Source organism: Saccopteryx bilineata, chromosome 3 (genome assembly GCF_036850765.1).
Source record: "Saccopteryx bilineata isolate mSacBil1 chromosome 3, mSacBil1_pri_phased_curated, whole genome shotgun sequence".
In the NCBI taxonomy this organism is placed as follows: Eukaryota; Metazoa; Chordata; class Mammalia; order Chiroptera; family Emballonuridae; genus Saccopteryx; species Saccopteryx bilineata.
Genome location: NC_089492.1, coordinates 54721157 through 54746421, shown reverse-complemented (window position 1 = coordinate 54746421; position 25265 = coordinate 54721157). Strand labels below are relative to the sequence as shown.

Genomic DNA, 25265 nt, shown 5'->3' with positions numbered 1-25265 from the left:
TATCAGTATCTTCTTTGTCTGGCTAGTATCTCATTTGATGAATATATAATCCAAATTTATTGAACCATTCTTCTAATAATGAATATTTGAGACATATTCAGTGTTTTAAATATATATGTACATATACTATAAAAAAAGCTGACATGTACATCATTATACACATCTTTTTGTGGATATATGATTTGTTTTTCACAAATCCTTAGGAGTGTAACTGCTTGGTGGTGAGGTAGATGCATGAATTGAATAAGGAACTGCTAAAGGGTTTCCTGAAGTGATTGTCTGCCCACATCCTCACCAGCATGTCAGTATTTTTTTTTAGTGGACAGTGATGGCTGATTGAACCACCATGAATGATGCAGAAAGAGGAAAATGCCTCTCGGACAAAGTGCCTGGTTTCCTCAGGGCTGCTCCTTCTCCCACAGACAGGAGGGCTCACCCCACTGGGTCAGCTGGAGTTTGAATGGTGGTTCAATTCATTTCTTTTCTTTTGTAACAGAGCACCCTCCCATACTCCTTCACAGCCAATCCTGATAAGAAATTCTAACAGATGGAGAACAAGCAGCTCAGAGATGGGGTCATTTGCCCAAAGTTCACAGGGCCAACATCACCATCCCAGCCCTCTCATGAAACAGATGCCCCATTTTTTAGTTTATCAGTCAACCTGTTGTATGTAAAAGAAAAAAAATCTGATGATGAGTTATGATAGAACTATGCTACCTCAGCATTTCCTACTGCAAACTCCTTTCTCTCTCGTGGGTCGCTCTGCAGAAGTCTAGGTGAGTGGGAACCCTAGGAACTGCTAGAACCATGTCCAGGACCCATTTCACATGCGAGATACTGCAGGCCTGAAAGTGCAGTCCCCAGAGCGCAAGACGCTCTGTGTACCCTGACACAGCTTATAACACAGCCAAGGCAATGCTGTTTTTGGTGACTGAGGCTGTCTCAATAGGTGGTATGTCCCTGTCCCATTCCCGATGTTTCTCTCAAGTGCATGGGGGAGAGTGAGTAGAGCCAGCAGTCTAACCCCAGGAAACGATATACCTTCCTAACTTGTCCCCATGTGATGCCTTTTTGCAAAGGGGGTAGGGAGTAGCTTGCAGTAACTCTTTTAGCGAGGTAGCTATTATGGGCACATCTCAGCTTAGTTAATTGATCTGATCTAAACAAGACCATCCTAATTCTGAAGGTTTTCTTATAATATTATAGCCTAAAGATTCTGTGTTGGCTGGATCTAGTGAAGTGGTTCTCAACCTTGGTATACAAGCTGAATCAGGGAGAGCTCTAAAACTACTGATGCTTGGATCCCCCATTTAAATGGATGGGGTACATGTTGGTATGTGGTGGTTTAAATGTTCCTCCATTAATTCTAATGAGCAGCCAGGGTTGAGAACCACTAGAAAATACTTACATACAACCTCAACCACTTTTGAAAAAGAAAGTCAAAGTCTAAAGATGTTGGGAACCTTATCAAAAACTGAAATCCAGCCCTGGCCGGTTGGCTCAGTGGTAGAGCGTCAGCTTGGCGTGCAGAAGTCCCGGGTTCGATTCCCGGCCAGGGCACATGGGAGAAGCGTCCATTTGCTTCTCCACCCCCACCCCCTCCTTCCTCTCTGTCTCTCTCTTCCCCTCCCGCAGCCAAGGCTCCATTGGAGCAAAGATGTCCCGGGCGCTGGGGATGGCTCCTTGGCCTCTGCCCTAGGCGCTTGAGTGGCTCTGGTCTCAACAGAGCGACGCCCAGGAGGGGCAGAGCATCGCCCCCTGGTGGGCGTGCCGGGTGGATCCCGGTCAGGCGCATGCAGGAGTCTGTCTGACTGTCTCTCCCCGTTTCCAACTTCAGAAAAAAATACAAAAAAAAAAAAAAAAAGAATAAAAAACTGAAATCCACATCAAAATTTAAATCACAGCAATAGAAATGCTTCAGGCTCGCTGCTGGTTAATTGCTACAGTAATTATTCCATATGGCATTACAATTCCCATGCCCTGGTTCAAGAGTGGGGATTAGAATTATCCACTGGCAACCTAACCCCATACCTGAACTCAGAACAGGGAAAAAAAAATGCTCAGGAGGATAAAAAAGCTCCGATTGATAAACAGAGCCCATAATTGCAAATGCATTTCCTTGTGTGCAGTAAAGTCAACTTTCTTTCTTTTTTTTTCTTTTTTTTTTTACAGAAACAGAGAGAGAGTCAGAGAGAGTGATAGACAGGAACGGAGAGAGATGAGAAGCAGCAATCATCAGTTTTTCGTTGCGACACCTTAGTTGTTCATTGATTGCTTTCTCATATGTGCCTTGACCATGAGGCTACAGCAGACTGAGTAACCCCCTTGCTCAAGCCAGCAACCTTGGGTCCAAGCTGGTGAGCTTTGCTCAAACCAGATGAGCCCGCGCTCAAGCTGGCGACCTTGGGGTCTCGAACCTGGGTTCTCGCATCCCAGTTCAACACTCTATCCACTGCGCCCCACCTGGTCAGGCGCTCACTTTGTTCTTGAAGACTTTAAATAAATACCTCTAAAAAGGGCTCCTTTCTTCTATCTGCTCTACTGTGAAAACACTTTCCCATTCTGTACAAATACAGTAAGTCCTCACTTAACATCGTTGATAGGTCTTGGAAACTGTTACTTTGAGATGACATATAATGAAACCAATTTTACCCTAGGCTAATTGATATAAACTAGAGTTAAGTTCCTATGGCCTATTTCTGGTCACAAAAACACCACAAACACAACTAATGTTAAAAATTAAAATAAACATGAACTCACATACATTTAAGAAAGATGAGTAAAAGCAAGTAATGATATTTCCAGCCCATTGATTCCAATCCAGGGTTGCAGTGCCAGTGACTGATCCTGGCAGCTCAGGGCACAAGGCAGGACCTGCCTTGGACTGGATGCCCTTCCACTGCAGGACCCTTTCCCCCCACACTCACTCAGATGGGGACAGCGGAGACACAGATGCACCCCCACACTCACTCAGATGGGGACAGTGGAGACACAGATGCACCCCCACATTCACTCAGATGGGGACAGTGGAGACACAGATGCACCTCACTAGCACATCTTTGGAATATGGGAGGAAACTGAGGTACCAGGAGAAAAGCCATGCGGACAAGAGGAGAATGTGCAAACTCCACACAGACAGTGGCTCTGGGCCAGAATTAATTTTTTTTAATCAATGTTATAAAGAAAGGATATTACTCAAGGACCTGCTATATGAGACATTTTTTAAACGATACATCATCACTGACTCAGTTGACTTGCTAACTGCCCGATTCTTCCCTGTATCTGTCCGGTAATGAATCCTACACTCATTACTACACCCTAGGGCAGTACACAAACCCGAATCACAGTCTTAACACCCTCTTTGACACTGCCTGTTTATCTCTGGGTGAGCCAGAAGTGCAAATGGGTAATGACTTGGCATAGACGTTCAGCTAGGAGGTCTCCCCTTGCTGTGTCCAGCTCAGCCTTGGAAAGATCTCAGAATGGAGTGGTAATTCTGAGCCCGAAGGTTCTTACAGACCCAGCAACAGGCCCAGCCTATCAGTCAACAGGATGCATGTAAGTGTATCCCCCATGTTCCTTCTGAATCGACATGAAAAGTATTGATACAAGGCTCCCTAACTGCACCCTCAACCCCCAGACAGCAGTAGTGACACACCACCTCTGCCTGAAGCCAAACCTTCAGCTACCATATATGGAAACTATTAGTCCAGGGAAGTCACCAGAAGTGGATCTAGTTAGGCCACAAGGTGACCCAAAAAAGGCCCCTACGTGAGCCGAAGGCAGAGCACAAGGACTCACACTGAGATTAGACAGCTCCTTTTATGTTAAAGTCAATGTCAAAACACTTCCACTTCCACTGACTTCTTCAAGACCAGGGAAAACTGGGTTTTGCTTAAAGTCAACCTGACACTCCAGTAAGAAAAAGAAGTAGAGGTGATCCTAACATATTTTTATTTTTAAAAGAAAAATTGAAATCTTATCCATTTGTCTTTTCACTTCTTTTTAGAAAGCTCTCATTCAACAAAAGGCACTGACCACAGAGTTGACACTGCTTCTTGGGGATTATATTGGTTTTACCACGAGAAAAACAAGAAGGACTGAACTAAGATGGCTGCAGACTCCCTTGCTCTGTTTATCTTTGAATCGTATACTACCCTTTGCCATTGATTATCTCCTATTTGCAATCTTAACAACTTTTCAAAGTCCAAGGTTTTGTAACATCATTTTAAGGTAAAGAAATAGGAGAATATAAGATATCAAAGAATTACTATTTAATGGGAAGAAAACACAGCTAGATATGTATTTAGCAAGAGAAAAATGTGAGATGAATACTGAAGAAAAGGCTCAATCACGATTTCATTTTAGCTATAAAACAAATCCCTTTGGTCTGCCAGGAAAGGAAAATGATTCTTTCCCAGCAAATGGTCACAACTGTAACTGGCGTAAACTGAGTTGCCAGCTGAAGTGAATGCAAATAAATTCAACTGGCCTAATGCTCTTTTTAAAACTCTTGATTTAATGCTTAAATTTGCAGTGCAATTTCTTTTCTTTCTTTTCTTTTTTTATTCTTATTTACTGATTTTAGCAAGAGGGGAAAGGAAAGAGAGAGACAGCAATATCGAGATGTTCCTGTATGTGCTGTGACCATGGAACTTGCAAACTGTGCTTCGGAAAGGAAAGTTGCTCTAACCAACCACTATCCAGCCAGAGCTGCTGTGCAATTTCAATGATTTTTTTTTCCTCTTTACCTCTTCTAGCTGTGATCACAGTAAAAATGACACCAAAATGTCAGAAGTGCCTGACCAGGCGGTTGCACAGTGGATAGAGCATCAGACTGGGATGCAGAAGACCCATGTTCGAGACCCCAAGGTCGCCAGCTTGAGTGCAGGCTCCTCTGGCTTGAGCAAAGCTCACCAGCTTGAGCCCAAGGTTGCTGGCTCGAGCAAGGGGTTATTCAGTCTGCTGTAGCCCCATGGTTAAGGCACATATGAGAAAGCAATCAATGAACAACTAAGGGGTTGCAACAAAAATCTAATGATTGATGCTTCTCATCTCTCTTCGTTCCTGTCTGTCTGTCCCTATCTATCCCTCTCTCTTACTCTCTTCTCTGTAAATAAAGTTTTTAAAAAATTGTCAGAATTGTGAGCTCTGCAATGATTTGGCTACCATGACTGGCTTTTTGCATCTGGCTTTTGTGTCCCTGAAGTCAGAGAAAGTGCACATGGTTTCACATATGGGTAGAGTTGGGCTTGAGAGCCAGACCTCCCGGGTTCGAGTTCCAGCTCCACCTTGCAGGGTGGCATGACACTGCACAAGTTAATGAGCCTTTATTTATCTGCTAAATAAGGATAATAACTGTACCAATTTCATAGGTTGTTGTGAGGATTAAATGAATAAAAACTTAGCAAATGTTTGGAATAATGAATGGCACATGTATGCTCCGTAAATGTTGGCTGCATCACATTTATTACTAGTCTCTCAGGAATAATCATATTTGCTTGTGTTTGTATTTAAGTTAATGTATAAAGTCAAGGATCTTACCTTTCATATATTATAGTCATACTTTTTTTAAAAATATCCTTTCTAAGTTAAATAAAACACATCAGCTTGGTGGTCAAACTAGCTCAGATTCCATTTACTTAGCAGCTAAGTAAGCAAATTATTTACTACCTGAGCCCTGGTTTCTTTTTATTAATAACCAGAATATCAATAACACACCCTGTATGAATTGGTCACCTAACAGAGGACACACAATAAATGATTGCTATTTTTATTATATTTTCTGTGAAAGGTAATTATTGCCTGATATAAAAGTGAAACAAGTAATAACTGTGGTGGCAGGCATCATTATGAAATTCTTCCAATTAGGAAATAAATTAGCTTTCACTTTTGTGCCAAAACTAATTATTCTCTGCTCCTCTTTCTTCTTGGTCCTCATACATCAGTCTTTCATCTAAAGAAAACAATTTCCAACTGGATCCTGTGGCTCATCATTAGTTAGTCTTCAGTAAGACCGTCTGGATTTGAGGCCCTAAAGAGCCAGAAAATTCCATTAGTTCCCTACAGAGACCAAGCAGTGCACAGAAAACTAAGTCACCCTGATGTGGGTTTCTCCTTTGTCCATCGTTCACCCAAACAGTCTTTCCTTTTTAGCAACACATTGTGCTTCTGAGCTTTAACAAGAATTTCAAAATGTAGTGCTGGATCAAGTCCAAGTATGCATCTAAATTCAGACTACTATAGCCTTTATAAAATCTTTTCAGTAATTTCCCTAAAATTGCACAGAATAAACTCCCTGAAGACTACAATGGCCAAAAAATGATTACTTTACCCAAAAGAAAAGCAAATATTAAGTATTTGTTAAGCCTCTATTATGTTTCAAATACATCCATATAAATAATTACAGCTAAACTTCAAAAGACATTCTATTATTCGCTGTCACATAATAGATGGCCATAGTGCAAATATGAACACTTAAGTGACTTGCCCAAGATTATATCTCCAATTCTGGAAATTCATACCTCTAAAGGTGGAGCCATGTCCTGTGATGAAGTCCTCCATCTATACATGACATTATCTCTCACAAAGAAGGGATTTACTAAGAAGCACTGGCTCAAATGATCACATTTCACATGATGCTTGAGAGAGCCCATGAGAAGCGATGATCATGTCCATTCTCTAGTGGGTGGAGCTGGGGCTTACAGAAAATACTTCGCAAAGTAAACCGGGGAGTCAAGAACACCACCATCACCTCTGGGCAGCAGGGAGGCTGAGCAGCAGAATGCAGCAGGACAGGATGCCCACCTTTACCCTCAAAATTTACAACAACTTTCTAGGATTCCCTCCCAAATAACTTTGATTCCAGTGTGACTAACTCTATCGTTTACCATCGTGGAGGATTCTAACGGAGAGAATCATTTTTATTTTTTTAAGTATAAGACCCAAGAGAAAAAACTTCTTTGAGTGTCCTTCTTGACAAAAGATACAATAAAGCCCTCCCACACACAGTATTAGGCTTTATTGAAATTGCATTATAAACTACACCTCATCTGCAAAGTAGAATTAATAAAATTGAAAACAGTTCAGTCTGTGAAACATCAAATTCCATACACAGAATATCATTAAAAATAGTTGCCTGGAATCTACAAAAGATCAGTGACTGCCTAGAGGGCCAGGGGGACGTGGAGGCTGGGAGTAATGGGGACTGACTGCTAAGGCACACAGGATTTCTTTTTGGAATGATGAAAATGTTCTCAAATTGACTGTGGTGGTGGTTGCACAACTCAGTGACTGTACTAAAAATCCTTACTTGTACACTTTAAGTGAGTGAACTATATGGTATGTGAATTATATTTCAATAAAGCAATATTGTGTGATTTTATTTATAATACATACTGGAAAAGGCAAAAATAGAGGGATAGGTAACAGATTTGTGGTAATCAGAGAGTAGGGAGTTTTTCGGGGGGGAGGAAGATAGAATTGTTCTGCATCCTTATTATGATGGTGGTTAAATAAATCTACATATCTATTTAAAATGATAGAATTGTACAGTAAAAAATTTTAAGGTGATAAAAAATAGAACACAGTTGTGTCTTAAAATCAAATCTACTTTCACTTAAATTCTTCTTAATCTTCTCATAAGAAAAGATTGTTTACTAATTTTAAAAAGTTATTCTGGCCTGACCAGGCGGTGGTGCAGTGAATAGAGCATCATTGGACTGGGATGCAGAAGACCCAGGTTCAAGACTACGAGGTTGCCAGCTTGAGCGCGGGCTCGTCTGGTTTGAGCAAAGCTCACCAGCTTGGACTCAAGGTCGCTGGCTCGAGCAAGAGGTTACTCAGTCTGCTGAAGGCCCTCGGTCAAGGCACACATGAGAAAGCAATCAATGAACAACTAAGGTGTTGCAACAAAAAAACTGATGATTGATGCTTCTCATCTCTCTCCGTTCCTGTCTCTCTGTCCCTATCTATCCCTCTCTCTGACTCTCTCTCTGTCTCTGTTAAAAAAAAAAAAAAAAAAAAAAAAGTTATTCTGATGGTTTAGAGTGCTATATCCATATGCTAAAGGAATTTTGAAATATTTTGGGATACATGTTAAGCAGTAGGTTTTCCATTAAACTGGGAGAAACCAAGGTAGAAAAAGCAAATATAAGAGTGAGTCAGTTGGACTGTTGTTAGAACTCAGGGTGCAGTCAACCACCTCAAAAACACCGCAGGTGAAGTTAGAGGTCTGCTTAGCATCTGAAAAGTTAGTTCTTGATCTCAAGGTGTTTTTAATTTAATAAGACTTTAAGCACCATGTAACTTGTTGGGAAGGGGGAAGAGCTCCTTTTAAGATACAATAGAGACTTTACTTTCCTAAATCTAAAACCCAAATTGTCATTTATATGGCATGGTAAGTCTCATGAATCAAAACTCTAATGTACTAATGTTGCTCCTCATCTGCTCATCAGGAGAGAATAGGCCAAGATTGCTATGAGGTCAGTCAGGATGCAAGTGGACATGGAGCGTGCAGAAAGTCAGCTCTCTGGTCAGAGCACCGTTCCCCACACAGCTATTCAGATTGCAATTATTTCACTGTGGGTGCGGGCACACCTCTAACTAATTAAGGAAAGTTTTCATTCACTGTTTCTTTATCTATAAAACTAGTGCTGGGTTTTGTTTTTTGAAGATTTTATTTATTGATTCTACAGGGGTAGGGAGGGAACCGGAAGTATCAACTCATAGTTGCTTCACTTGAGTTGTTCATTGATTGCCTGTCATATGAGCCTTGCTTAAGCAAGCCCGGGGTTTTGAACGGGTGACCTCAGCATTCCAAGTCAACACTTTGCTCACTGTGTCACCACAGGCCTGGCTAAAACTAGGTGTTGTTTTTTTTTTTTTAAACTGCTTTATTTCTCATGCTTAAAGACTGCCTACTAGTAAAAGAAAATGTTTTCCCTTTGCTTTCTGCAACATTTTAATAAGAATGAATTTGCATCTGTTGTGTATGCCAAGGCTCAGTGTCACCCAGGACTTGGGGTGAGGTAAGAATGAATCCAGTCAAAACAGTCCGGGGACACCATGAATACAGAAGGGGGCAGGGACCCTCCAATATCAAAAAAAGGTTGTAATACTAAAGTTGAATCCAAAACAATAGTCCAATGTGTGTCATGGGTTAGATTTCTCCAAGAGCTCTCAGGAATATTACCTCACTTAATCCTTGCAAAAACTGGATGAGTTATGAGACAAACACACTATTATCACTGTCTTAGGGATTAGGAAAATTAGGCCTTCTGAGTTTGAGGAACTTCACCTAATGCCCAGCCTCAACACCAGTGCGTGACAGAGCATGGCTTAGAGCCACATTCCTGACTCTTCATTAGTAACTATGACATCACGCTGCTCTGCAAATGCCCAAAAGCTCAACCCAGAGCCACATGCTTTTCACACGCTACTCTATTGTTAGTGATGCATACCCTACGTTCTTCAGCAGGACAAGTAAGGAGTCCAGCTAAGCTGTTTCCCATTTTTTCTTTTTTTATTCTCAACTGAAGAATGCACACCTTCATTTGAAAATTACTCTGCTCTGGTCAGTGTCCTTGGTCTAATCCTCCCCTCCATCGATCCTCTGTAGCCCAGCCAGCGGCTGCCAACAGGTAAGCGGTGAAGACGCAGAGAGGCCAGCCATCAGAAACTGTGGCCAGAGGGAAATGCACCTGGGGCCGCAGGCTGCAGGCTGCAGGCAGTCAAACTGTGAGTTCCCTGTTGCCTCCTGATTACTCCTGACCTTGACCCGAATCACAACTGCGACGTTTTCACAAAAAGACAGCACCTCAGTACTCTGCTGCCTGTGTGTGTTCTCTGTATTTCATATGAAATAAATTTATGCTCCTCATTTTAGTTTTCTAAATATTTTAACTTGCTGAGTATATATGGAACAATTCTACTATTGAGAGCTAATGAATATGACTGCAAGTCCTATTCATGCATATTCATGATGAGCGAGGATCCAAGAAATGTTTTCTGAATGAATAAATGAAGCATGACTTCATTGATTAATAAATTCCACAGGTCAAACCATGGCCCTCTCTCACCCCCAACTAAAATAAATGTCAAAACTACATGAGGCAGAACAAACAGCAATAAGGATGCTGTGTTTCTTCACATCAGAAAAATGAGTCCTCCTTTACTGAGGAGTATCACAGCTGAATGCACAAAACCAGTCAGTACTTTCAAATGTCTGTGCACAGACTGGCTCTGTGTTCTGTAACAGGATGTTTGATTACATGTGGGTCACTGGAAACCACCCTTATCACACCCACATTTATAAATTTGCATTTATAAATATACTCAGCTACACAGAGAAGGGTAAAAAAAACAAGCTATATATGGCTGATGCCATCTAATTTTATTAACTAATGGTTGAATAAAAAGGTATTTGAATAAGGCTCTGATCAAACTCACCTATGAGAATCTGAGCAACTGAACAGCAGGGTAAAAACAGGACAAGGACCTGCTCTGACTGCATTGCAGTAATTTAGCACACAGAGGTGCCTGTGCCAGGCAAACCCACAGCTTGAAAACCTGTTCATCTGCCAGGCCAAATGGCTTTGTGCTGCTTTTCAATCTCTTACTCTGTATTGTTACAAAGCCAACATTGGAAACTAAACTAAAACCAGAAGAGGGATGGTGGAAGCCTTTGAGGAGGGAGTATTGTTTGGGGGGTGCCCAGGGACACAGTGGGTGTGAGCTCCATTCTGCTTCTTGATCTGGGGGTGGATACACGACAGTTCTCTTCAGCCTGACTTATCTGTTTCCTCTAGGTGGCCATGTGTATGTGATGCTTAAGTTAAAAGGGTAAAAAAAAACAACTCTCCAGTACTGGGAAGACTATAAAAACTCTCCTTTAATTCTATTGAAAATATTTTTTCTGTTCTGTAATTTAGAATTGGTGAGTAAATGACTATAAATAACAGAATTATCAAGTCAGAAAGCATCTTTTAGACTCTACAACTTTCTCTAAAATATCCTGTAAAAGATTAACATAATGCTTACAAACTTCTACCGACCCCTTCCTAGTCCAGGCAGTTTCTGGTAGGCAGCTTCGATGGTTAGAAAACTCTCCTCATTCTCTAACCCACAATCTCTACCTTTAAAATTCTCTATTATCATATAGTCTCTCTCGCTCCCACACAACAGTCATTTCAATATCTTGTCGGCCATCAATCCACATGGCCCTGTATTAAAAGAGACAGAGTTAAAGAAATACCCTGTTCCCTCCCCCGGAAAAAAAAAGAAACACCAGCCAGAATTGTGGGCAAATCCCCAGTCAAAATAAGGGAAATGTATCAAACAAAATGAAATAAACCACCCTCATCTATTTGTACACATTTCTGCTTATTAAGAAACTTTTTAAATGTCATTTTTAAAATTGTGATAAAAGCATATAAAATTTACATTTAAACCATTTTTAAGTGCAATTCAATGACAGTGAGTGCATTCATATTCTTGTGCAACTATTAGCACCATCCACATCCAGAACATTTTCCACCTTGCAAAACTAAAATTCTTCACCCATTAAACAAGAATTCCATTTCCCCTCCCCCCCCCAGTCCCTGACAACCACCATTCTACTTGCTGTCCCTATGAATTCGACTTCTCTGTGAGTATCTTATGTAAATGGAACCACACAGTATTTGCCCTTTTGTGACTGGCTTATTTCTCTTAACATACTGTTCTGAAAGTTCATCTATGTTTTAGCATGGGTCAAAATTCCCTTCCTTTTGAACCCTCATACACTGTTGGTGGGAATGTAAAGTAGTACAACCATTATGGAAGGAAGTATGGTGGTTCCTCAAAAAACTGAAAATAGAACTACCTTATGACCCAGCAATCCCTCTACTGGGTATATACCCCAAAACCTCAGAAACACTGATACGTAAAGACACATGCAGCCCCATGTTTATTGCAGCATTGTTCACAGTGGCCAGGACATGGACACAACCAAAAATCCCGTCAATAGATGACTGGATAAAGAAGATGTGGCACATATACACTATGGAATACTACTCAGCCATAAGAAATGATGACATCGGAACATTTACAGCAAAATGGTGGGATCTTGATAACATGATACGAAGCGAAATAAGTAAATCAGAAAAAACCAGGAACTGCATTATTCCATACGTAGGTGGGACATAAAAGTGAAACTAAGAGACATTGATAACAGTGTGGTGGTTAGGGGGGGGGGGAGGAATGGGAGAGGGAAAGGGGGAGGGGCACAAAGAAAACAAGATAGAAGGTGACAGAGGACAATCTGACTTTGGGTGATGGGTATGCAACATAATTGAACGACAAGATAACCTGGACTTGTTATCTTTGAATATATGTATCCTGATTTATTGATGTCACCCCATTAAAAAAATAAAATTACTAAAAAAAAAAATTCCCTTCCTTTTTAAGGCCAAACACTATTCCATTGTATGGATACATAACATTTTGTTTATCCGTTCATCCACTGATAGGTACTTGAGTTGCTTATATCCCTTTGCCAACGTGAGTGAACACAGGGGTACAAAGATCTCTTTGAGACTGCTTTCAATTCTTTGGGGTGTACACCCAGGAATGGAATTGTTGGATCATTAGGTAATTCTATGTTTAGTGTTTTTTGAGAAACTGTCGTACTGTTTTCAATAGCAGTTGCACCATTTTACATTCCCCCTAGCAGTGCACAGGGGTTCCTGTTTCTCCACATCCTCACCAGCACTTGGTATTTTCTGATTTTGTTTCAGTTGTTGTTTGTTTTTGTTTTGATAGTAGCTATCCTAAGTAACTTTCTTTTGATAGTAACAATAACAATGACTACCACTAGCTATGTGTGTCACATGTGGCTAGCTCTGAATCTACTGCAACCTGAAATACTTACAACCAAATTTTTGATGTTTATATATAAAAGACCCTGAGGTACCTTGTCCTGTTGCTAGGGTGGGACAGATCTGGAATTTGAGCCCAAATGTGATTAACTCCATTTCCTATGTTCTAACCATATCACACACTACCTTCCTTCTTACCAGAAATCATTTCTGTACACTAATTCAGGTGCTCATGATTCTCCTAAACAGGAAGGTTATTGTCCCACCCTCAACCACAGCAAATTAATTTGTCAGGATTCGGTCTGAGAACAGCACAGAGATTAGAGTACTATTAAACGCTTCTAGGGAAGAAACTTCACAATGTCTATGTTTTTCCCCAAGTACACACTACAATGCCTAACACCCAATACTCAATAAATATACATTTAAAAAATAAACTATGGCTACAGAAGCTCAATTATCAGCATTAATGCCACACAAGTCTATGTGACTAGAAGAAACACAGGGTGGCCAGCCACATACTATGTACATTACACATTAGTAATCAGGAAAACTTACAGTATTTTCCTTCTAATTTTCTGACTCTTACCTACGGTATTTTGTTTTGTGTTTTGTTTTTTTTTTTTGGTTGTTTATCCTTCATCGACCCATAACTTTCATTCTCTCTTCCCTCCCCCACTCTTTTGCTACTCATATCTTAGGACCATCTTTGGAACACTGCTTTACTGATTACTGTTCAAGCCAAAGTATACCCACCCATTGATGAAGCAATCACAGACAAGAACAAGAGCCTTCAACCAGTCAGGGCCATCTATATAGATGGGGTGGGAAGACTTAAACTGAAACTTCAAGAAGACAATGGATCCTGAAATAATCTGGTTCTGTTAGGAAGAGAGGTGTACTAATAATGTTGGGTGGACAGGTGGTCAACAATGTCCCTATACTTCCCATACTTACAGCCACAGTCAATGGTTAGTCAACCCAATAGAGGCTCGCTTCAAATGTGTGGAAACAGTACCAGAGGGCAGAACTAGAACCAACAGGCAGAAACTATAGAAATAAAATATTGAAGCATGAGAGAAAAAGCTTTCTAATACTCATATCTATCCAAAAATGAAATGAGTCACTTTAGGCAACAGGAATATCCCTGCACAGTGCTTCTCATAATGTGACTCCCATCACCTGCATCAGAATCATGGGGGCCGACACTAACATTTCAAATCCATTGTTCAAAGGAAAGTGACTACCTGCTAAAGACAATGTGTAAGACACACCATCAAACTTGTCCTTCTGTAAGATTCTAAGATACTAATGTTGTCTACCAAGATAGACAGGTGAAGTCAAGAGCCCAGCAGTCAACACTTGACACCAGAGGGGCAAGGCATTTGTTCAATCGGATTCTAGAGTATTTATTACCTTAGTTGAAGACTTATGACTATAGCAACAATGTAACATTTGAGAGTCATTCACCAAAGCAGAAAGAAATACTTTTTCTATAGACTCCTGAAAGATTATCTACTTGGAAAGGAATTTAAAGAAAATTACACTTAAATCCTCATTTAGTGATTATCTTAATCAATTTAAATCTTAAAAAAAAACTGAAAACCAAGAAGCAGGCAGTTATGAAATTTGAATTGGTAAAATTTCATATATATATCATATGTATATGTCTCATATACACACACACACACACACACACACACACACACACACACATATATATATATTTGACATCCACTGAATTTGAAACAATTCAAAAAGCCAGTGTGGTCCAGAGACAAAAACCAACTCTTATGGTGTGTATATGATTATATTGATTACCATAAATCAATATTAAACATTCATTTGAAGCCAGGGATTGCACTGATTACTGTCTGTATCTGTCACTCTCCATATTACCTCTCATTATTTAAAGATGCTATCAATCATCCCTGTGGCCCAGGCCAAGGGTACCCTCACCGTTCTGGAATCCCTAGGCTCTTTCACACCTTTGCACTTTCCCATAAGGCCTCCAACTGGAGAATTCCTTCTCCCCTACCGGACCCTGCTCCAGCATCTTGTCCTCACTATGACCAACTGCCCTCCCTCCTGCTGGCAGACAACTTCGTACTGCAGGACAGCATTGATCACACTCTGTGAAAACCACATTAATGTCTCCATGCCCTCACTACTTACAGCATCTTTGGATGCAGAGACCATCCTGCTGACCTCTGTAGCCACTGGCAATTCCTGGTACCTCACAGGCAAATAAGAAGCTCAACTGACCAAACACCTGAGCCTCCACTGTGCTAAGTAGGATGGTTTATGATTGACTCACCCAGTAGACTCTGAACTTCTCCCAGACTGCGACAATATTTTTACATAGACCAACTGACCCTTGAACAACACAGGGGAGTAAGGGTGCTGACCTCCATGCAGTCAAATGCACATATAACTTTTTACTCCCTTAAAGCTTAACTATAGGCATCCCTAGTATCTGTGGGGGACCAGTTCCAGGATCCCTGGCAAATGCTCAAGTCCCTTACATAAAATGGCAAAGAATGATGCATATTCTTGGTCCTCCCTATCCTCAGATTCCTAATTGCAAATCAAAAATACTGGCCCTGGCCGGTTGGCTCAGTGGTAGAGCGTCGGCCTGGTGTGCAGGAGTCCCGAGTTCGATTCCCGGCCAGGGCACACAGGAGAAGCACCCATCTGCTTCTCCACCCCTCCACCTCTCCTTTCCCTCTACCTCTCTCTTCCCCAGGTGCTGAGGATGGCTCTGTGGCTTCTGCCTCAGGCTCTAGAATGGCTCTGGTTGCAACAGAGGGATGCCCCAGATGGGCAGAGCATAGCACCCTGGTGGGCGTGCTGGGTGGATCCTGGTCGGGCGCATGCGGGAGTCTGTCTGACTGCCTCCCCGTTTCCAACTTCAGAAAAACACACACACAAAAAATACTATTACTCCACGAATAGGTGAACCTATGTAGTTCAAACCCATGTTGTTCAAAGGAAACTGTATATGTTTGTTGATGGAAGGAATGAACAGAGTTTCTCCCCTCTCAATTATATGTTAGCTGTTAATTACCACCACAAACTTAAGGAGAAGGCATTATTATCATCATTTTATAAATAAGTAACTTGCCTAAAGTCACAAGCATGGAACCTAGACAGGAACTCAGAACTGTCTAACTTGGAAGCCCATTTACTTTCCAACATATTACACTATCCCTTCTCAAATTTAAAATTAATAACCAACACTGATTAATTTATTAATTTTGTTAATAATGTTAGTGATTTATTAATATTATTAAATAGTAATAACTGAAATCAAATACAGTAGATAATAAATTTGCCAAATCTGATTATGCAAGATAATTACCTGCATAATTGGTAAATTACATCATTTTGACCAAATATTGCCACTCCTAATTATAGCGATGCTTTTAATAAAATAATTTATATAGCAAAAGCCCAATTCCAATACCAAGCTGTGGCCTTACAACATAGTCCCCATTTAATCCAGTGGAAAATTCTAACTCCGCAGACACTTAGTCCTCAACTCCAAATTGCTTATTTTTTCAATAGTGTTGCCATCATCAAGAAGATGTAGATAAATGTTTGGACAAGATTATCACTATTTATGGCACGTAGGTACCTATTCACTAGTGACTGCAAGCTTAAGCCTTCGGCTGTCATGTAAAGCAGCAATAAATGTCATCTTCTATTCCCAAATTAATCTCTGTGGAAGTCCCTGTAGGTCCCTCAGTTAATCATCCACCTATTCAAAGCAGTTAGGATGCTCCAGGTCTTTTCTAGGCAGGAAGCTGATTATTATGGAAAAAAATCAGCTTCCCACTAAAGGGCTCCAATGATTCTCCTTTGCTTACATGATAAAATCCAACATTTAGTTCCTTACAAGGATCCTCCTCGCTTTCAGACTACCTCTCCAGACAGAGTCCTTTGGCCTTCAAATGATCCCTGCATCAACTTGATCTGTTCCTTTCCAGCATGGCTCCTTCCTGGGTTCATGTGCTCCCCGTTGCCTTCAAGATCTCAATATGGTCCACACATGTGTGTCCCAGCTTCTGACACTGTGTCTGACTCAGAAGGGGTGCTCAAGAAAGGTTTGCTCAACTCAATGCTAAATATAACTAAATATGAAAGGTGGATGCTTCCTTAAGAAAATATCTCTATTTACAATACCCATAGCACATTATGTCCTCCAGGGGCAAGTCTGCTTACAGTAATAGCCACACAAATGTCTTATTAGCCTCTTTTGCCCCAAAGTTTTTTGATGGCTCCTACATTCCTTCTGCAGTCATATGGGCTCCATGTCATTACTCATTATACTGCTGTTTTAAAGTCATATTACTGATGCTCATTAAAAAAAAATGCACATAAAGAAATCAGCATTCACTCATCCCTTAAAAATAATCACTATTAAACTTTAGTATAAAAATTACTGATATGCATAGCTTACAGATTTGTGTCCCACATATGTATCTTCTAATTCAGAAATAATATCATATATTACTTACCAATTTGTGTTCAGCTTTTAAAAAACTCTTTCATATAAGTGTAATTTGATACAATTTAAAAAGATATCTACAAGGTATTCCATTGTATAGATGTAAGATAATTTGCATTTGTTTAATACACCTTCCTCCTGGACTAGAGTATATGGAATTACTGCGCCTGCCCCTGAGTGTTTTAAATTCTGTCAAGCTGGTCTCAGGACTGCTCTGATCATTCCCTAACAACGTGGGAAGAGGCTCTCTTCCACCAATATTTTTTGGTGGGTTTTTTTTGTTTGTTTGTTTTTGCATACAGAAAAATGTCCATTTGGGCCCAAGGTCAAATACGTGGTCAAATAAGTTTAAAAGACACTGCTCAATCCCAAAAGTTTAACGAGAGGCTATAGTTTAATGTTAAAAACACAACCAAACCATTGTAGTTGGATTTAAGAAATCATTAGGTTGCCTAAACATTAAAGGATTTCAAAATATCTACTTAAGAGTTTCATAATAGTTTCCATGATGGAGAATTTCAAAACATACATCTTTCTGTTGGTGAAAATACAAGCATGGCCACTAAGGGCTTTGCCAGGGGAAGGCTCTGCACCATGACTACATTCATTCTTTTTCTCTCTCTTCCTGCCCCCCTAGCCCTTTCCCAGGAGCAAACTGAAAACGAACAGAGCAGGAGTGGTAGAATGAACCTCAGGAGTGGTAGAATGAACCTACGGGAACTGCGGGTAAGAGAGGTGGGGCTGCAGGCAAATGACAGGCCCAGTGCCTCCGAGCAGGAGGAAGTAGCACTTCCTCGCCAGCCTCCTCCCTCCGGCCTTCTCTCTCGGCCCTCCCACTACAGTTCTGCTCTCCGTGACACAGCTTCCCAGCGGAAAGCAGAAGTGCTCCTCCTTCTCCCCAAGCCGCTCTCAAACAAGCTTCTCCGCTCCCCTCACCTCTTTGGGGGATTAACATTTACAGGAAGAGTCGAGGCACCCAAAGGCCCAAACACTAAGAAGATATCACTGCTCTAGTTAGTATGAATCCAGACCCATCTCTCCAATCCCGCTGTGTGTTCTCACTCACACCTAAAAGTAGGCCCAAAGAAGTCATTACAGTTCCCAATCACATGTTGTACACATAAAGAGAGGAAGGAGAATTGGGGAAGAGCTTCCAATTGACAAAGAGCTTCCTATCAACACAGATTACAGTCAAGAAGAAGTGGCAGCCCAGCAATATTTGACTTCGAAGTATGAACTGTAAAAAGGAAAAGACCCCCAGAGCTACAAGAACGAAACCTTCTTCCCAGGGTCCTATAGCTCAACGAAAGCAGAGCCTAGAGCACTAAGAAACACCTTCTCAAATGGATTCTGTAAATGCATCTCCATTTGTGTAACTTTATGGAACATCATTTATATATCTTAGCATTTTTCAAAATGAACAGAGTTACAGTGAGACTAACTAAAAATCTCTTCCCTTACATGATCCATTCCTATCATTTCAATTCTTGGCTTAAAGGCTCTGTACAATGCGGGGATTGGAGTTGAAGGTGGGAGCTGGAGAAGGGAAACGGGAAATAAGCTGAGAGTTATAAAGCACAATTAAATAACCAACACTTGGAGTTCTATACAAATAAAATCTCCATCCTGATCGTAAATATAACTTTCAAGAAATATTGTAGCTTTGTAGCAAAGAAGGAAAGTTGACAGTTTGTTCAGTACTGGGGGAAAATGCAGTACAGAATAAGAAAAAGCCCAAGAATGAAGAGCAAAGACCATTATAGGCCCCTGGAACATCTCAGCATGGATGAGCCTTTTTAATACATCATCCCAAGTAATTACTATGTAAACTTGCTGTTCTAAATTATAAGAAAGCCTTTCCAGCTAACTTAAGCCAAAGATATCTAAAAGAAGATCCCAGTCCCTCATCTGGCCTGTTGCAAAAACTCTAATTTGTAAATTGACAGATTTCCATACAATTTTCTACACTTGGGCTTCTCTACCAAATGGGAACTTACTCAAAATAAATTACAGAAATGATGATAGCATAAACTCAACATTTCACAATTTAAGTATCAGGAAGCTAGGCAGCTGTAAGAAATCTTTCGATATTTCTGACTGGAAAAAAAAAAGAAAAAAAGAAACCCAAACCAACTTCCTCTTCCATGTTCCAGTCTTCATTACCAATCTTAAAAGATGGAGGCAATGCCTACCTCTTATAGGAGTGTGGGCTTAGCATAGCACCTTGCTCAAAGCAGGAGCTCAGTAAATAGGGTTTTTGTTTTAATGTGCATCCTATGGAGCCCGTCTCCTTTATTAGCTTCACCCTGAATGATGCACTCACTGATACAGGAGTGGGCAAAAGTAAGTTGACAGTTGTGAGTATGAGAAACAGAAGTCATTCTTGAATTAATATTTATTAATTATTGCATTATTTTCCATATGAACACCTGTAAACCTGCTCTTACCCACCCCTGAATAACAACCACATAAAGAGGCTCATTGAGTAGAAACTGGAGAGAATTCCTTTGCAAAATGCTATTTGGGCACTTTTGTATTAACCAATAAGCACCTGATAGCAGTCCCTAGAGCTGCCCTGACAGCAGCCAGTACATGTTACCCTGGCAGTTATCAGTGATGCCCTCCTCAAACAGGAAGCAATGCAGAAAGGCCGAGAAGTTCTTCTCCCCAGTTCAGCTTAAGAACCCTAGTTGGTGCATCTGCTCACTTGTCTTGAGCAGTTAGCCACTTAGTTCAGGTAATTACCAAGTGATGGATGAAAATATCCGTGATACTGTTTTAAAAATGTGTACTAAGTGATAAAATAATTTCTTTGCTTTTAAGTAAATGCGTAGCTACTACAGGTCCAAAGGCATAAAAGGGGGAGAAGCTCTAAAGTTGGAGCCATAAAATATACCTATTCAGCCCAACAGTGCCACTTAACCAGGTCTGTGACCTTGAACATGCCACCAAACTTCTTTTTCTACATCTGTTTCTTCCTACTCTGAGGAGAGTGGCCAGGGGAAGAGAGGTTCAAATGAAATCAGAGCTTAGGAAGGCTTTAGAGCCCTGGGCACGCAAAAGGTGTTGGCACCATCATTGCCACAAAGTGCCCAAGAGAGGTCTGACATGTCGTTGATCAATGCTCTCACTAATGATTGCGGAGACCTTTCAATATTAATACTATACATGTCTGAGGACATAGAGGTCACTGACATCAACAGTATAAGTAAATTGTAACAATGTTCCACGCTCTGTATGTGTACATATTGTATTTTTATTTATACAGCTTTGAAATTAGTATAGGTCTGTTTATGGATAATATGGTTTAATATTTATAAATGCCAACTCCATATATTCATGTGAACCAACTGGCATCTCAGATATTTTGTTGATTTATTTCTGAATACAAAAATAATGGAACTAAAAGGCTTCAAAAATCATTGATTTGCAGAACTGCTAAGAGAATAATACCATTGGAGAAAGCGGCTGGGGGAGAGGGATATCACAAATTCTCTACATTCCTTTGCGACATAATGCCTTAAGATAGTGTGTTTTGGGGGATTTTGCAGGCTACGTCTTACACTCCAAATCAAGCCCCCTCTCCAGGTAATACAGCAGAATCACCAGTTCTGAGTGGAGCTTCCCACTTAAAGCACTAGCGCTGGGATAACTTGATAGTCCAAAAAAGTCTCTTAAATCCTCATTTTAGAAGCCAGGACAGAAGGCCAGTTGGCTTCAAATGCCTTAGGACTCCCAGCTCTGTTCCTTCTGCTTTGCACAGGGCCAGACTTTATTTCCTTCTTCCAAGTAATCTCAACTATGCAACAGGCTCTGAGGTTAGCATTTTGGCCAAGACAGATAAAGCTATTGTCATGGAGCTTTCTTGTAGTTGTTAATATAGACTATACACATGGGGGAAGTCATACTATAATGCTGGTTTCTGTCATAAAGGAAATGCTGGCTGAATTAATGGCCAAGTAACTTATTCCAAATCACAGCTCTGGTAAATGGTGGCAGAGACCCAAACTCAGGTTTCCTGGCTGCTGTTTTCCCTTATATCAGGTTCTCCACCCCTCTCTCAGGAAGAGGGTTGCCCCATTCCACATCCAAAAAGGCTCAGTTACCAAAAGCCTCTTGTGATCAGATGACATTTCTTCCAGCTCAAGACCTCTTAACATCCAAAGAAAATCAGGGACAAGCTGAGTCCCTCCTCCTCCAGCCCTTTACCCCACTCAGGAAGAGCTATGAGTGCTTTATAAGCGCCCTGCTGTCAGAGCCTACTCCCCTCTTCACTACTTGAGATGTTCCCAGTACAGAGGGAGCGCCCCTGCCCTCCCAGACCCTACAACCGGCTGGGGCAGCCAACAAGTCAAAAATAAGTAGAACATTCTTAATGGCTAGCTCTTAGGGAGAGCTGGACTCCGGGGCGCTGCTTTGGGGCAGCAAACCTCTGTTATATTAAGCAAATTTACTAGTAAGGCCAGGTGGTTCAATCGTACAGATTTAAAACCATCAAATTGCAAAGAAAAGGAAGCCTCACTTTTGTGGTCAGAATTATTTTCAATAAATAATAGTGCCATTCATAATATGTCTACTACATGTTTGGGGTTTACGTGTAATAAATGGCTCAGGAGGTAGATATGTTTTCCCAACCCAAACCAGGAATTTCAGTCATATGCCCAAGTTCACACTCAGGAACTTGCAAGGCCCGCATTCAACTCAGGTTTCTATGATGATTTTAAAAAGTTGAGTAGGGTTTGTAAGACACACACACACACACACACACACACATACAAACTGGATACACTACCATAAGACCATAGGACGTCGTCTATTAGAAGGCACATTACAAATGCACAGCATCTAGAAGCTGACACAGTCGGTCAAGATAACGCAGGAAAGTGGGAACTGATGCTTACACCCTTCCCCCAAGGCGAAGAAAAGGCAACCCCTGAATTCTTAAAATAACTCTCGCTTCCTCTCCAAGGCTGAGGTACGGGACTGCTGCTCCGCAGGCCAAGAGGCGCCAGGCGCAGCGGGAGGGTGCACAGCAGTCACCGCCGCAGCCCCTCGACGTCACATTTCTGCCGCGGTTCCCCAGGAAGAAAGCTACCCACTGGCTTGGGAAGGGGCCGGGGCTGAGGCCCACGCCTCGCCTCTGGGGACCCAGGGCCAGCGGGAAGCCCAGACTGTGCAACCCAAAGAGTCTCCTCAAGAGTCCCGGCTGCGCGCCGGCTCCGCGCGGAGCGTGGCTTCCCCGCAGCGCTCCAGAGCAGCTGGCACCGGGACTGCATCTGGCCCTCCGGTGCGCGCCCGAGAGCCCTGCGGTGCCCGCCCCCGCCCCTCCCACCACGCCCCTGCGCGGCTGGGGGGGGGGGGGAGGACACCTGCGGAGCTGCCCGCCCCCTCCTCCTTACCCCACCCCCCGGCCGGTCACCCACAGGCTAAAGTCGTCTGGGTGCCCTCACCGCCGGGCCGGGCGCCAGGGCTGCCAGGAAGCGGCGCGCGTCCTTCGCTCCCGCGGTCCGAGCCGTCTCCTGGCCCCCGGTCCAGGTCCGACCCCACGTCCAGGGCCGACTCCACGCCCCAGACTCCAGCCAGTGTCACAGCCGCGGTTCCCACCCAGCCTCCCCGTGCTCAAGCCTGGGACTCACCAGCTCCCGGTGAAAGTTGCGGATCGGCGGGGGCGGTGGCTGCGGCGCTCCACGGTGACTTGAGTTCAGAGCGGGGGACGCGACGGGGCGGCCCAACGCGACCCGGGTAGAGACGGGCTGCTGGCCAAACACCGAGGACGCGAGGCGAGGAGTTGCGGGCTCAGGGCCCAGGATGGCGCGGCCGCCCCGCCTGCCGCACCGGCTGGAGGCTGCAGCACGTTGGGCCCGGAGGCGCCACGGCCGGGAGCGAGCGGCGGGCGGCCCAGTGCGGCGGGAGAGGAACTGGCTGTCGCTAAGCTTGGTCGAGAGGTCCCAGCTACTTCCTGGTGCTCGGATTTGCATACTGCGCCCGGGGGGCGGGGAAGTGACCGTTTGGCCTTTGCCCAAGGTTGGATCTTTAGTGTGGCCGTCGCGGAGAGCTTTGAAGGCAAAGAAACCTGGTGTCCCAGTGTGCAGGTTGGAAGAGTGGAGCCGCCTCAGACCCACCATTCTCCTGTAGAGAAAACAGAAGGGTCTTCCAGGGAGACTCTCTGGAGTGTTGGAGTCGGCGAAACCTCATTCCTTCTCTTCCAACCTCCTCTCCAAGGTGTTGAATAGTGGGGTGTCCCTGGCAGCAGAGGGGGCGCACTCTGATCTTCCCGCATTTGGAGTTCTGTAGAGAAAGGATGAGATACACCGTGTTGAAGCTCAAGGTCTCGTTGAGTTCTTAATCAGTACAGAGTAAGATCCTTAAGAGTGTACACCAGGGATGTTCAAGTTATTGATAGTAAGGGGGCAAGGAGCTGTGGAGTTTAAAGGCCTGACAATTATTCAGTTCCTCAAAACTTCAGTTTCCTCCCAGGAAAATGGAGATAAGAATTCCTACCTCACAGGGTTACTGGGAGGATGAAATGCCTTCTATAAAGTGCTCACACTGTACCTAGTACACAGTAATAATGGTCCTTATCATTCTTTCATTTTTACTATCTTTGTAAACATTGTGTTTGGCATATGTCAGGTGTGCCCAAGAATGACTACCTCTCCAAGCTCATGTTCCAAATTAGTAAATACCACTTACAAATCTAAGATGTAATATTAGTCTCCGTCACCGTGGATGTCCGCTTGTAATCAAGATTCAGCTCACTGGGATCCCAGCTTTGCACTACACTGTAGAACTTAGAAATAAACCACCCCTTGTGGAAAACTTGGTCTTTGTGTTAATCATAGCAAATTCTTACATAGGGAATATTGGGTACCAGATTCAGGGCTAAGCTCTTCATTGAGACCAACTACCTTTTATTAAGAATGTCCTTAGGCTGGCCCCACCTAAGACAGCTACAGTCACAGTCCAGCAGCCAGCAGCCAGGTCAGCCACCTTGTAACACAATCCATACATCATGAGTTATTTGTTACTGGTAAGAGAGTAGAAAGGTTTGAAAACCACTACCTTAAGTGCAAAAAAAAAAAAAAAAAAAGGCAGCGTGGTTTATGCCTATGATGTTCATTGGATGCAGTGGTTAGTTTCCTGCTGAAAGGAGGGTTGGGTTACCTGTTGGAAGATGTTGAGCACGTGAGTGAAATCTGTCACAGATCTTATGAAGCAATTCACGGCCGGAGGGCCCATTTCCTGCACTTTTCTTCATGATGACCTCTCAAATATATTGGCCCTAAATTAAAATATCTGCTGTTACCAATGACTCCTTGAGATTCTGGCTAAAGGCATGTGGCAATAGAGAATGGGAACAAAATGTTTGGTGTTGATTAATCCATCTGGGCTATCCTGTGCTTTGTTTTTTGGTAAAATGTCTCTTGGAATAAGGAACACAGTATCATCAGGCAGAACTGGGCTTACACTCAGCTCCACCGCTTCTAACTCCTCACTCACAAAATCCTAGTTCATCACTTGACTCATCTAGAGCACTTATAGTGGACATTTATTTAAAACTAGATTTAAGTACTTTTTAGCACTGTCTGCCTTTGTTTCACATGTTACCTTTTCTTTCAAGTACTGGTAGATAGTAAACCCCTCTTTGGAAGGTATTGCCCTTTCCCATTGTTCCTCTCAAAAATTCTGTTAGGTGCTTTAAAATATCTCCTTAGTATTCATAGACTGGTTCATTGATTGATGGACTGAGTGGTCTCAATAGCATTTTTTGTTGAGAATTGAGCACAGAATGGAATGATTAGAGACAGGCCATAAATCAACAAAGACCCCTTCACAGAGTAAGCAGGGTTTGCAGAAGGTGAAGCATGTGACCAAAGAGGACAGAAGGAGCAAGGAGT

At 42.3% G+C, this 25265-nt stretch overlaps 1 protein-coding gene across 2 annotated transcripts in view; it reads right to left on the bottom strand.

Moving 5' to 3' along the window:
- The window catches only part of LYN (LYN proto-oncogene, Src family tyrosine kinase), a 122891-nt gene extending 99610 nt beyond the window's left edge, over window positions 1–23281 (bottom strand). For both annotated transcript variants that reach the window (XM_066266142.1, XM_066266145.1), the window contains exon 1: window positions 23004–23281. The gene's annotated coding sequence lies outside the window, so the exon portion shown is untranslated. The remainder of the gene's footprint in view (window positions 1–23003) is intronic.
- Window positions 23282–25265: the final 1984 nt, after the last annotated feature.